Source organism: Triticum dicoccoides, chromosome 3A (genome assembly GCF_002162155.2).
Source record: "Triticum dicoccoides isolate Atlit2015 ecotype Zavitan chromosome 3A, WEW_v2.0, whole genome shotgun sequence".
NCBI classification, from domain to species: domain Eukaryota; kingdom Viridiplantae; phylum Streptophyta; class Magnoliopsida; order Poales; family Poaceae; genus Triticum; species Triticum dicoccoides.
The window spans coordinates 53,585,223-53,599,255 of record NC_041384.1 but is presented as its reverse complement, the minus strand read 5'-3'; positions in this window follow the sequence as shown (position 1 = coordinate 53,599,255).

The following is a 14,033-nucleotide window of genomic DNA, read 5'->3' as shown; positions in this document are numbered from 1 at the left end:
CAAGTATCGCGTGAGTGTTAACAATTATGAAAGACTAAATGATAGTTGAGTATGTGGACTTGCTATTAAGCTCTGACATGGACTCTTTCTGATGTTATGATAAATTGCAATTGCTTTAATGACTGAGATTATAGTTTGTTAGTTGTCAATAAAGTTTATGATTCGCACTTTGCATTGTGAATGGATTGTTACTTGAGCATAAGAATTCATATGATAATATCTATATATGTTGCTGTTATGAGATTAATCATGATGCCTTCATGTCCGTATTTTATTTTTATTGACACCTCTACCTCTAAACATGGGGACATATTTATTGTTATCGGCTTCCGCTTGAGGACAAGCGAGGTCTAAGCTTGGGGGAGTTGATACGTCCATTTTGCATCATGCTTTTATATTGATATTTATTGCATTATGGGTTGTTATTACACATTATGTCACAATACTTATGCCTATTCTCTCTTATTTTACAAGGTTTACATAAGGAGGGAGAATGTCGGCAGCTGGAATTCTGGGCTGGAAAAGGAGCAAATATTAGAGACCTATTCTGCACAACTCCAAAAGTCCTGAAACTCCACGAAAGTCATTTTTGGAAATAATAAAAAATATTGAGTGGAAGAAGTTCACCAGAGGGGGACCCACCTGGCCACGAGGGTGGGGGCGCGCCCTACCCCCCAGGGCGCGCCCCCTGCCTCGTGGGCCCCCTGTTGGCTCTCCGATGGCCATCTTCTGCTATATGAGGTCTTTCGTCGAGGAAAAAAATCATAAGCAACCTTTCGGGACGAAACTCCGCTGCCACGAGGCAGAACCTTGGCGGAACCAATCTAGGGCTCCGGCAGAGCTGTTCTGCCGAGGACACTTCCCTCCGGGAGGGGGAAATCATCACCATCGTCATCACCAATGCTCCTCTCATCGGGAGAGGGCAATCTCCATCAACATCTTCACCAGCACCATCTCCTCTCAAAACCCTATTTCATCTCTTGTATCCAATTCTTGTCTCCAAGTCCGGGATTGGTACTAGTAGGTTGCTAGTAGTGTTGATTACTCCTTGTAGTTGATGCTAGTTAGTTTATTTGGTGGAAGATCATATGTTCAGATCCTTTATGCATATTAATACTCCTCTGATTATGAATATGAATATGCTTTGTGAGTAGTTACGTTTGTTCCCGAGGACATGGGAGAAGTCTTGCTATTAGTAGTCATGTGAATTTGGTATTCGTTCGATATTTTGATGAGATGTATGTTGTCTAGCCTCTAGTGGTGTTATGTGAACGTCGACTACATAACACTTCACCATTATTTGGGCCTAGAGGAAGGCATTGGGAAGTAATAAGTAGATTATGGGTTGCTAGAGTGACAGAAGCTTAAACCCTAGTTTATGCGTTGCTTCGTAAGGGGCTGATTTGGATCCATATGTTTCATGCTATGGTTAGGTTTACCTTAATACTTTTGTTGTAGTTGTGGATGCTTGCAATAGAGGTTAATCATAAGTGGGATGTTTGTTCAAGTAAGAACAGCACCCAAGCACCGGTCCACCCACATATCAAATTATCAAAGTATCGAACGCAAATCATATGAACATGATGAAAACTAGCTTGACGATATTCCCATGTGTCCCCGGGAGCGCTTTCCTTTATATAAGAGTTCGTCCAGGCTTGTCCTTTGCTACAAAAAGGACTGGGCCATCTTGCTGCAATTTATTTACTTTTGTTACTTGTTGCTCGTTACAAATTATCTTATCACAAAACTATCTGTTACCACTTATTTTAGTACTTGCAGAGAATACCTTGCTGAAAACCGCTTATCATTTCCTTCCGCTCCTCGTTGGGTTCGAAACTCTTACTTATCGAAAGAACTACAATAGATCCCCTATACTTGTGGGTCATCAGCCCACCCTGCACCCGAACCAGTCAAGTTTCCCACTCCTCTTCGTCTACGACTCCACTGCCGCGTCTTCCCCATCTCCGGGTCGTTCCAGTCTGGGGCCTTGCCGTCGTCCACCGCCTCGGTGCGCTCAGCACGGCATGGTCAACATACGAGAGTCATCGGAAGAGGACTGTACGTGGAGAGCCTGACGGCTAGGACCCACGAGGTCCATGGTCACACGCAAGGAAAGTTCCTCCTTATTAAGCTGTTTCCTCCCCCTGATAGCTGGGACCCACCGGCTGTATCTTCGCACGGAAGGAAGTGCCTCCTTGTTATGCGAAAAAAATATTCCTCCTGTTGACAGATGGGACCCGTTAGATTTGGTGGCTGACTTGTGGGCCTACTAAGCGGACGTGTACGCAGGGCTTTGTCAACTTAATCAACAAATGATTCCAGCAGCTGGACCGTTGGATGTTAATCCAACAGCCGTGCTCCTTCTTCAACCTCTGTTCTTGCTCGTTGATACGTCTCCAACGTATCTATAATTTTTGATTGCTTCATGCTATATTATATTCTGTTTTGGATGATTAATGAGCTTTGTTATATACTTTTATATTATTTTTGGGACTAACCTATTAACCGGAGGCCCAACCCAAATTGTTTTTTTTTGCCTATTTTAGAGTTTTGCAGAAAAAGAATATCAAACGGAGTCCAAATGGAATGAAACCTTCGGGAACGTGATTTTCGGAACAAACGTGATCCAGAGGACTTGGACCCTACGTCAAGAAAGCAACCAGGAGAGCACGAGGTAGGGGGGCACGCCTACCCCCCTGGGCACGCCCTCCACCCTCGTGGGGCCCATGTTGCTCCACCGACGTACTTCTTCCTCCTATATATACCTACGTACCCCCAAACCGACAGAAGCATCCATGAAAACCTAATTCCACCGCCGCAACCTTCTGTACCTGAGATCCCATCTTGGGGCCTTTTCCGGCGTCCTGCCGGAGGGGGCATTGATCATGGAGGGCTTCTACATCAACACCATAGCCTCTCCAATGATGTGTGAGTAGTTTACCTCAGACCTTCGGGTCCATAGTTATTAGCTAGATGGCTTCTTCTCTCTCTTTGGATCTCAATACAAAGTTCTCCACGATTCTCGTGGAGATCTATTCGATGTAATCTTGTTTTGCGGTGTGTTTGTTGAGACCGATGAATTGTGGGTTTATGATCAAGTTTATCTATGAACAATATTTGAATCTTCTCTGAATTCTTTTATGTATGATTGGTTATCTTTGCAAGTCTCTTCGAATTATCAGTTTGGTTTGGCCTACTAGATTGATCTTTCTTGGAATGGGAGAAGTTCTTAGATTTGGGTTCAATCTTGCGGTGTCCTTTCCTAGTGACAGCAGGGGCAGCAAGGCATGTATTGTATTGTTGCCATCGAGGATAACAAGATGGGGTTTATATCATATTGCATGAGTTTATCCCTCTACATCATGTCATCTTGCTTAAAGCATTACTCTGTTCTTATGAACTTAATACTCTAGATGCATGCTGGATAGCGGTCGATGTGTGGAGTAATAGTAGTAGATGCAGGCAGGAGTCGGTCTACTTGTCACGGACGTGATGCCTATATACATGATCATACCTAGATATTCTCATAACTATGCTCAATTCTATCAATTGCTCAACAGTAATTTGTTCACCCACCGTAATACTTATGCTCTTGAGAGAAGCCACTAGTGAAACCTATGGCCCCGGGTCTATTTTCCATCATATTAATCTTCAACACTTAGCTATTTTTATTGCCTTTTATTTTACTTTGCATCTTTATTATAAAAATACCAAAAATATTATCTTATCATATCTATCAGATCTCATTTTTGTAAGTGACCGTGAAGGGATTGACAACCCCTTTATTGTGTTGGTTGCGAGGTTTTTATTTGTTTGTGTAGGTGCGAGGGACTTGAGCGTGGCCTCCTACTGGATTGATACCTTGGTTCTCAAAAACTGAGGGAAATACTTACACTACTTTACTGCATCACTCTTTCCTCTTCAAGGGAAAACCAACGTAGTGCTCAAGAGGTAGCACTCATGTCTCCCGTGGGCGGCACCGCGGTAGTGCTGCTGCGCACCCGAACCAGTCAAGTTTCCCACTCCTCTCCATCTGCGACTCCACTGCCGCGTCTTCCCCATCTCCGGGTTGTTCCAGTCTGGGGCCTCGCCGTCGTCCACCGGCCTTGGTGCGCTCGGCACGGTGTGGTCAACGCGGTCAACAACCGAGAGTCATCGGAGTATGACTGTACGTGAGAGGCTGACAGTGGAGACGCACCACGCCCATGGACGCATGCATACAACTGCATCCTTTTTACCCTGAAAAATAATGTTTTGTCCCCCTGAATGCTGGGACCCACCAGCTACATCTTCGCACGCAAGGAAGTGCGTCCGAGCAAAAAAAAATGATTCGCCCCCCTGACTGCTGGGACCCACCAGCTACATCTTCGCATGGAAGGAAGTGCCTGACAGTCGGGACCCACCTGGACGAAGCGTACGTAGCATTGTCATTCTGGTCGCGAACGTGTACATACATACTGGTCGATGTAGAGGCGCGCACGTGTCATAGTAGAGGCGCGCACGTAGCATGTACATGTACGTACAGCGGCCAGTGTGCAAGAAAGAAAATACGGCCACGTACGTACATACGGACTAGGTCTCGAACGCCTACTCACGCATACGTACGACCAGGACTCGTGTACATGGCTGGGTCAGAACAGAGAAACCGCGTCGTCGTCGTGTTCATGGGGAGCCAACCGGCTGGGTCGGAACGGAATGCATCGTCGTGTTCATCGGGAGGGCTTGGACGGAACAACCGATGGAAATGAGGCCTGGCGTATCGCAGAACGGAGGAAACGGCCTTGTGTTCGACCGGCCACATTCAAAACGGGATCCTGTTCATCGGGAGGGGTCTGGCGTACCGCAACATGAAGGAAACAGACCTCCTATGGTTGAAACGGGGGTCCTGTTGATCGGGAGGGGTCTAGAGTACCGCAAAACGGAGGAAACAGACTTGTGTTGGAGCGCTACGGTCAAAACGAGGGTCCTATTCATCGGGAAGGGTGTGGCGTACCGCAAAACAGGACTCCACGGGATACTGTTCATCTCCACCGTCGACCCCCTCCAACCTCCATGGGCTACTGTTCATCCACCGTCGACCTCCTCCAGCCTCCACCTGTGACTGTTAATCCATGGGCTCCTGTTCATCCAGCCTCCACCGCGCGCTACTCCACCGGCTACTGTTCAACCAGCCCTCTCCACGGGCTCCTGTTCAACCACCCCTCCACGGGCTACTGTTCATCCAGCCCTACACCGTCTACTGTTCATCCAGCCCTCCACGGGGTGGTCCTGTTCATCCAGCCCTCCACAGGGTCCTGTTCATCCAGCCACAACCAGCTCGATCGATCGGGGTCCTGTTCATCCAGAGGCAACACCACGGGGTCCTGTTCATCCACTCCCATCGGGAACTGTTCATCCAACCCCCCCCCCCAGCAATGCTCACTGTTCATCTAGATGCAGCATCGATCGGCTTCACTTAGCAGCAGTAGCGAAGGAATCGCTCGATCGGGTTCACTTAACAGCCATCGATCGATCGCTTGGGTTCAGTAACGCGTAGCTTGCAGTGCAATCGCTCGGTGTAACATCCCCAGCATCACACTACAGTAATCTCCCCCTAATAAAGGTCATGTCATCATGATCATCATGCCAAAATGCCACTTGTCCAAAATCTGCTTCAAATTCAACTTGCATGTCAAATATTTGCTTCTTCTTTCATGCAATCAAAATAGTTCACAATATGACAAATATTCTCCAAGTATTTTTCATGTTAAAACAAAAATCTTTGGAGTTCCCAAATTGCCCCTAGAAATCAATTAGTGTTCCAGCAGCATTTAAATATGCCATTCCCAATCTCCAAAATTCCTAGTCAATTCCTCTTGCCTCCAAACTATTTGTGGCAATACCTAAAAATGTGGAGGAATTAATGGGCCAAGTCCCATATTTTTCCTAAATCCTTTGGATGCTCAAACAAATCTTTTCCCCTCTCTATTTTTATTTTAAAAAGAAAAATAAAAGGGAAAAACAAAAAAACAAAAAAAAGAAACTAACCCTTTTCACTGGGCCAAACGGCCTAGCTGGCCGTCAGCCCACCCCAGTCGGCCCACTCCCCCTTCCCGGTCACCTTCCCCCTTCTCCTGTTCGACCGACCCGCGCCCATGGTCACCGTCAAACCCGTTCGTCGCCTCGCGCCTCACCGACGAGGGGATAAGGATCCCTTCCCTCCGCGTCGCCTCGGGCTCCCTCCGCACCCACTTGCCCCCTCTCTCCCTCGTTGCTCTCTCCCTCGCACCCTAGATCCCCTCCCCATCGCATTCGAACGCCACGGCCGCCATGGCCGCCGTCGCCCTCGCGGCCACCGTCCTCCACGTGCCCTTCCACCATGCCTGTTCACTCCGCCGCTGTCCCTGCACCGCTTGCCACATCAAGTTGGAGCTCGGAGCCCCTGCAATGACGGTGGTGACTTCATCTTCCTCCTCGGCCACCTCGGATCGCCGCCGCCGTTCGTCGTCATCGAGCCTTCCCCGCGCCCGCTAAGCACATCTGCAGGACCGTTGTGAGAATCTCTCTCCTTCCCCTCACTCCACGCGCTCGATTTTGAGCTCTAGCAATCGATTCGCTATCGGCCGAAAGCTTGCTCCGCCGCTTACCTCGCCGTCGCGGCCACAGCTCACGCCGCTGGCATCTAAGCACATCATCGTGCTCGACGTCTTCGTAGGAGGCCGTAGCACCCACCAGCTCTTCCCCTCGTGCCCCCATGCGTCTTTCCCATCGGTGTCGTGCTCCGGTCGCCACTGCCATCAACGCGGCACTCACCTCCGGCTGCTCCCACCACCCCAGTTAGATGCGGCTCGCTCTGCTCGTTCAGGCGAGCCCAAGCACGCCCGAAACCGTCGCCTGTGGCCCGTTTCCGACGCAGTCCGCACGCCTTCGTCGTGTTTTTGGTCGTCGGCGGTGAACCACCGCCGCCTGCCGACGTGGAACACGTGGGCCCCACCCTTGGGTCACTGCCAGTGGGCCATGGGGGCCCCGTTGATTGGGTTGACCCAGTCAACATGCTGACTGGGCAGCCCAGTGGCACTGACATGCGGGCCCCACCATGTAATTAAGCTAATTAAAACGTTTTATAAATAAAAGTAATTAGTTTAACCTAAAACACTCCCTGACACCCGGGGCCCACACCCCTAATTGATCCTGCTAGATTAGCTAATCCATTGTTAAGCCGACGGAGGCTGACATGTGGGTCCCAGTGGCCCCACTGGTCAGTTTGACCTGGTCAGCCATTCTGTTGACTGCTAATGTCATCAGCACGTCATGTTGACGTCATTTTATATTTTCTGTTTATATAAATAAATCCAGAATATGGTTTAATCTTTGAAAATTCGTAGAAAATAAACCGTAACTCCGATGAAAATGTTTTCTACATGAAAGTTGCTCAGAAAAATGAGACAAACCCGAATACGCTACCCACATACCTGTCAGATGCCTCTAACTATCTGAACATGGAACTTTCCCCTCTCTTTCATCTGTCTGAAAATGCCTAACACCAAGAAAACCCCTCCGGATGTTTTACCTCTCCGTCTTCAACGTGTAGTACCGCGTTAGTTCACCTCTAACACCGCGTACTGCCATGTTATGCTTTATGATGCTTTGTTTGTTGTATATTTATTGTTTCTTCCCGCTCTTCTCTCTGGTAGACCCCGAGACCGCTATTGATGTCCCTGTGATCGTCTACGTCAGCGACGACCCCTCCTTCTTGTCTGAGCAACCAGGCAAGCCCCCCCCCCTTTGATCATTCCGATATCGCCCATTCCATTCTCTCATGCTTGCATTAGATTTTGCTACTATTATTGTTTGCTCCTATTCTGATGCATAGCCTGCTTTTGTAACATGCTTATTGTTCCCTTACCTACTTATCCTAAACTGCTTAGTATAGGTTGGTTAGTGATCCATCAGTGACCCCACCTTGTCCTTGTTGCCCCTACTTCATCATTGAAGACCCGATCAATGGGATCGAAGACCAGGCCCCGGCACCGCACATCACTTTCCCCTTAGTTGTTCGACACTACTGGGTTACTATCGAGTGCCGATGGTGAGACCTCTACAACACTTCTGATGTTAACCCTGTAGTGTAGCTATTCGGTCATGGTCATCGAGGGTGATTCCGCCTTAACCACTTCCGATACGACTCTGTCGTGCAACCCCTCAAGTGTGAACCTCGGGGGTGATTCCTCTTACGTTCACCTTGATGATTACATCGAGTGGAATTCACCGGGGGTGATTCCTCGGGTTTTTCCCCTTGATGTTTGGACACACAGTTACTTTGGTTACTATGGCTTTACATTGAACCATGTTACTAAAGACGGGTCGGCCTTGAGGGGTACCCGCGCGAGCTTAATTGCGAGTGATGTGGAGACGGGTTGACCTGGAGGGTGCCCGCGAGATAATTACGAGGCATGGCCGGGCATTCCTAGCCCTTGCCGCGAGTCCTCGAGACGGGGCAACAGGGTCACATCTTTCGTGAGTCTCTGCTTTATTACCGCGTGTTCCTAATCCAGTACGATTTGGATATTTGATCCGAGGGGCCTCTGGCCTGATAGCACTAACCATCACGTGGGCATAGTATGGGCGTTCTGCGTCGTATACATCAGCCGAAGCTTAATAGACGTCAGCGACTGAGCGGCGCGCGCCGGGTTGGACTGCGTAAGCGCCTACCTTGTTGAAGGAGGTAGCTAGGTCTGCTCACCGGCCGCCCTCGCAACATGCAGGAGTTCCCGGGAAGATGGCCCATGACCCCTGGGGGCATAGGTTTAGTCCGCCTCTCTATTAAGCCTAGTCGGATTGTGGTGTATTGTTTGGCCGAGGTCGGGCATGACCCAGGAAAGTGTGTCCGGCTGGAGTTAATCGAGCATGGTGGGTAAGTTGGTGCACCCCTGCAGGGAAGAAAACATCTATCGATAGCCTGTCCTACGGTAAAGGACACTTGGAGTTGTATCCCGATCGATACAACTAGAACTGGATACTTGTGATGAGAATTGGATTGTGATGAGAATTGGATTATGATTGGAACCGGATAGTATGGCTCTGGGATTGCTTTCTCGCTGGGAGTCGAGAAAGGATCTCTGGCCGAGGTTGATAACACTACTACCACTACTACTTTACTTTATGCTACTCTACTCCCTCCTGTTTGCTGCAAGATGGTGGTTTTCAGAAGATGCTAGTCTTTGATTGGACTAGGCCTTCTCTCTATTTTGGCATTTTTGCAGCACAGTCCACATATACAGCCTTCCTTTAATAATGTTGCGTATGTAGTGTAGATCCTTGCTTGCGAGTACTTTGGATGACTACTCACGGTTGCTTTGCTCCCCCTTTTCCCCCTTCCTCTTCTTTTCGGTTGATGCAACTAGATGCCGGAGCCCAGGAGCCAGATGCCACCGTCGATGCCTACTACTACATGGAGACCGACGACGACCAGGAGTAGTTAGGAGGCTCCTAGGCAGGAGGCCTTGCCTTTTCGATCGTAGATGCTTTTGGGCTAGCCTTCTTAAGGCAAACTTGTCTAACTGATGTCTGTACTCAGATATTGTTGCTTCCGCTGACTCTTGTGTTTTCGAGCTTATCTATTCAAGCCCTTGAGGCCCTTGGCTTGTAATATAAAGCTTGTATTATTTTAATTTGTGTCTAGAGTTGTGTTGTGATATCTTCCTGTGAGTCCTTGATCTTGATCGTACACATTTGCGTGTATGATTAGTGTACGATTGAATCGAGGGCGTCACACTCGGGTTCAGTTAGAGCCCAACGCCTCGCACCCACGCGCGTGCATGTACGAGAGAAACACGCATCACTCGGCCCCGACCACCCACCTTAACCGGGGAACACCCCGATATTTTCCTCGCCCTCGCTTCTACCATGGTTTTTTCCGTCATGGACAGCCCAAAGAATGTCATGCAGCTGCGTCTCCGGCCCGCCCAGGATGAAAAGCCCATTTTTTGTCATGATTTTTTGTCATGGAAGTAGGAGCCCACCACATCTATGATGATACCGGGTTTTGTCACAATTATCGTCATAGAAGTGTCATAAGTATGACAGGAAAAAAATTCGTTCGGCCCAAAATGTCACAGATGTGTCTTTTTTTGTAGTGTGATTAGGGTTTCTGGCAGTGGCTATGTCAAATGAACTCGGTGGCGCCGAATGGATCAAATGGGTGCGGCCGAGTTTGACTTTAGGTTTGGGACATACGTGGAAATGAGAAAGTGGTTGAGGGCTTTGGAGCATATCACTAAGCACTTTGAGCAAGCAAGCCATTAAGCAACACCTCATCCCTTTTTAAATAGTATTGGCTTTCCTATGGACTCAATGTGATCTTGGATCACTAAAATGAAAATGTAGAGTCTTGAGCTTTTGAGCTTTTGCCAATCTTCTGTCCCTATCAACTTGAAGGGGTTCCACATCCTCTTGTCCACACCACTCCAATGTTGAACTTATCTGAAATATACTATATGAAAGTATTAGTCCAACAAGAGATATGTTGTCATTAATTATCAAAATCACCCGGGGAGCACTTGTGCTTTCAAGATGCCCATTAATAGATATCAATGTGAGTGAGTAGGGATTGCCATGCAACGGATGCACTAGAGCTATAAGTTTATGAAAGCTCAAAAGGAAAACTAAGTGGGTGTGCATCCAACTCGCTTGCTCACGAAGACCTAGGGCACTTTGAGGAAGCCCATCATTGATGATAGTTCTATAATGAAAATTCCCACTAGTATAATGAAAAACCCACTTCCTATTGATGATAGTTTTCCTGATGAGTAGTTAGCTGTAATAAATGTTTCTCATAACACTCCTCGGTATGTTGACTATGCTAATTACATTGTTGCTAAATATTTACCATCTAGTTTCACATACCAACAAAAGAAAAAAATTCTTCTATGATTTAAGACATTACTTTTGGGATGACCCACATCTTTATAAAGAAGGAGTAGATGGTATTATTAGAGGTTGTGTACCTGGGCATGAATAGGGACAAACCCTACGGAAATGTCACTCCGAAGCTTATGGAGGGCATCATTCGGGAGATAGAACTGCTCACAAGGTATTGCAATCTGAGTTTTATTGGCCTACTCTCTTCAAGGATGCTCGTAAGTTTGTCTTATCTTGTGATGAATGTCAAAGAATAGGCAATATCGGTAAGCGTCAAGAAATGCCTATGAATTATTCACTTGCTGTTGAACCATTTGATGTTTGGGGATTTGATTACATGGGTCCCTTTCCTTCCTCTAATGGGTATACTCATATTTTGGTTGTTGTTGATTATGTTACTAAGTGGGCAGAAGTTATTCCAACTAGTAGTGCTGATCACAACACCTCTATTAAAATGCCCAAAGAAGTTATTTCCCCCAGGTTTGGAGTCCCTAGATATTTAATTACTGATGGTGGTTCACATTTTATTCATGGTGCTTTCCGTAAAATGCTTTCCAAGTATGATGTTATCCATAGAATTGCATCACCCTATCATCCTCAGTCTAGCGGTCAAGTTGAACTTAGTAATAGAGAAATAAAATTAATTTTACAAAAGACTGTCAATAGGTCTCGGAAGAATTGGCCTAAGAAATTAGATGATGCACTTTGGGCTTATAGAACAACATATAAAAATCCTATGGGTGTGTCTCCCTATAAAATGGTTTATGGAAAAGCTTGTCATTTGCCTCTTGAGTTAGCACATAAAGCTTATTAGGCAATTAAAGAACTCAACTATGATTTCAAACTTGCTGGTGAAAAGAGGTTATTTGATATTAGCTCTTTAGACGAATGGAGAACCCAAGCTTATGAAAATGCCAAGTTATTTAAAGAAAAGGTTAAAAGATGGCATGATAAAAGAATACAAAGCGTGAGTTCAAAGTTGGAGAATATGTTATTTTGTAAAACTCCTGTTTTAGATTCTTTGCAGGAAAACTCCTCTCCAAATGGGAAGGACCCTATGTTATCGAGGAGGTTTATCGATCTGCAGCTATCAAAATAAATAATGGTGAAGGTACTAACCCGAAGGTTGTTAATGGGCAACGAATAAAACATTATATCTCAGGTACGCCCATTAACGTTGAAAGCAATATTATCCAAACTATGACACCGAAAGAACACATAAAAGAAACCTTCCGGAACACTCCAGAATCATGAAAAAAGGAGGTATGTGATACGGTAAGTAAACGGACTCCGAAAAATCTGCAAAAATATTTTCTGTCCAGTTTGGAATATAATTTTTTTAGGAAAATAAGAAACAACCAGGAAGACACCCCTGGTGGGCACAAGACACCAGGGCGCGCCTGCCATGCGCGCCCAGGTGGGTTGTGCCCACCTCGGGTACCTTCCGGACTCCGTTTTTCTTCTGTTTGCTTGTTTCCCAAGATAAAAAATCTTTATATACCCCCGAACCTATTGACCTCCGTATCATGGAGAAATCTTCTGTTTTTTCCTTACTGTTTTTTGACAAATCTAATCCACCATGGCCGCTTCACGCTCCTCCAAGGACAAGTTCTTCGAGAACGTCGTCAACCCATATTTGTGGGAGGTGATGCAGCACCCACAGGTCATCCAGATGCATGAGGGGGTGCTTCACATCTGCGACGTGCAAGGTCCCAAAGGGACGGGAACCGTGGAGGCTAGGCTTGAAGCTATGGAGCAGGATGTCTTTCGGTGTAAGGGGATGGTGGAATGTGGACTCAATGCCAATCACCTCATGATCGCGGACTACACTCATGATCTCAAGGTGGATGGCAAGTCCATGAAGGACATCGTCTTCACCTTCAACGAGCAAATCAACTTCCTTGAAAGCCAGACCTACGATCTCCAAAACCAAGTCTTCGAATATGAGGTGAGGTTTAAAGGTATGAGTTTGGCTGCCAGTTGCAGGACCCGTGAGACTCACTCCTACTCTTATAATGGTGAGCCTCTACCATGGAAACCCGAGGAGAAGATTTCTACCACCTCATCACCACCACCTCCTTCTTCATCACTAAAAGAAAATTGAGTATCGGGTATGGGCACTCCCCTTGGCTTTCGCCAAGCTTGGGGGAGGTGCTCCGGTATCGTATCACCTCCACTATCTTTTGCCTTTACTTATCTTAGTTCGATCCATAGTTATATTTTGCTTTAGATGAATAAAAGTTTAGTTCGACCCTTTCTTTTCGAGTGTTTGCTTAGTGATCTATCCTTGAATCATGTGCAAGATATATAATAAAGTTTAGTTTGAGTTTTGTTTTCTTTACTTTCATGATCAATAAAAGGAAAGGAAATAAATGAAAAAGGTCATATGCTAATCTTATGGTAAGTAATGACATCACATAAGGAAAAGTATAAGTAGAAAATTTTATTGGAGATTGACAAACATAGCATTGGTCAATGATGCAATTCATGAAAGAATTAATAAGGGAAGAGAAGATTCACATGCAAATACACTATCTTGGAAATCTTTTGTGATTGTGAGCCCCCATCAAAATATTATATGCCAAAGTTATTGACATTGGACAAGGAAGACAACGTAATGATTTATGTGTGTTCATATTCACATAGAAGTTATATTGTCATAGATCCTTCAACATGTGGTGCTTGCCCCCAATTTATGCTAGCCAAAAATTCCGCACCAAGTAGAGATACTACTTGTGCATCCAAAAACCCTTAAACCCAAATCTTATTTTCAAGAGTCCACCATACCTACCTAAGGATTGAGTAAGATCCTTCAAGTAAGTTGTCATCGATGCAATAAGGCAGTAAAAATTGCTTCTAAAAGTGTTAGATCATTTAGTGTAAGAGAAAATTGAGCGTTGTATGAACTTGTGATGGCAAAGAATAAAAGCGATAGACTGCATAACAAAAATTGCTATCATAAGGGGCAATATAACGTGACGTTCTTTTGCACTAATGGATTGAGCATACAAACAAAAAGTGCATGGCAACCTCTGCTTCCCTCTGTGAAGGGCCTATCTTTTATTTTTATGTATTTACTTTCATGCAAAGAGTCAAAGTTTTTCTCTCTATTCCTTTTTATTTTTCTCTTTTGG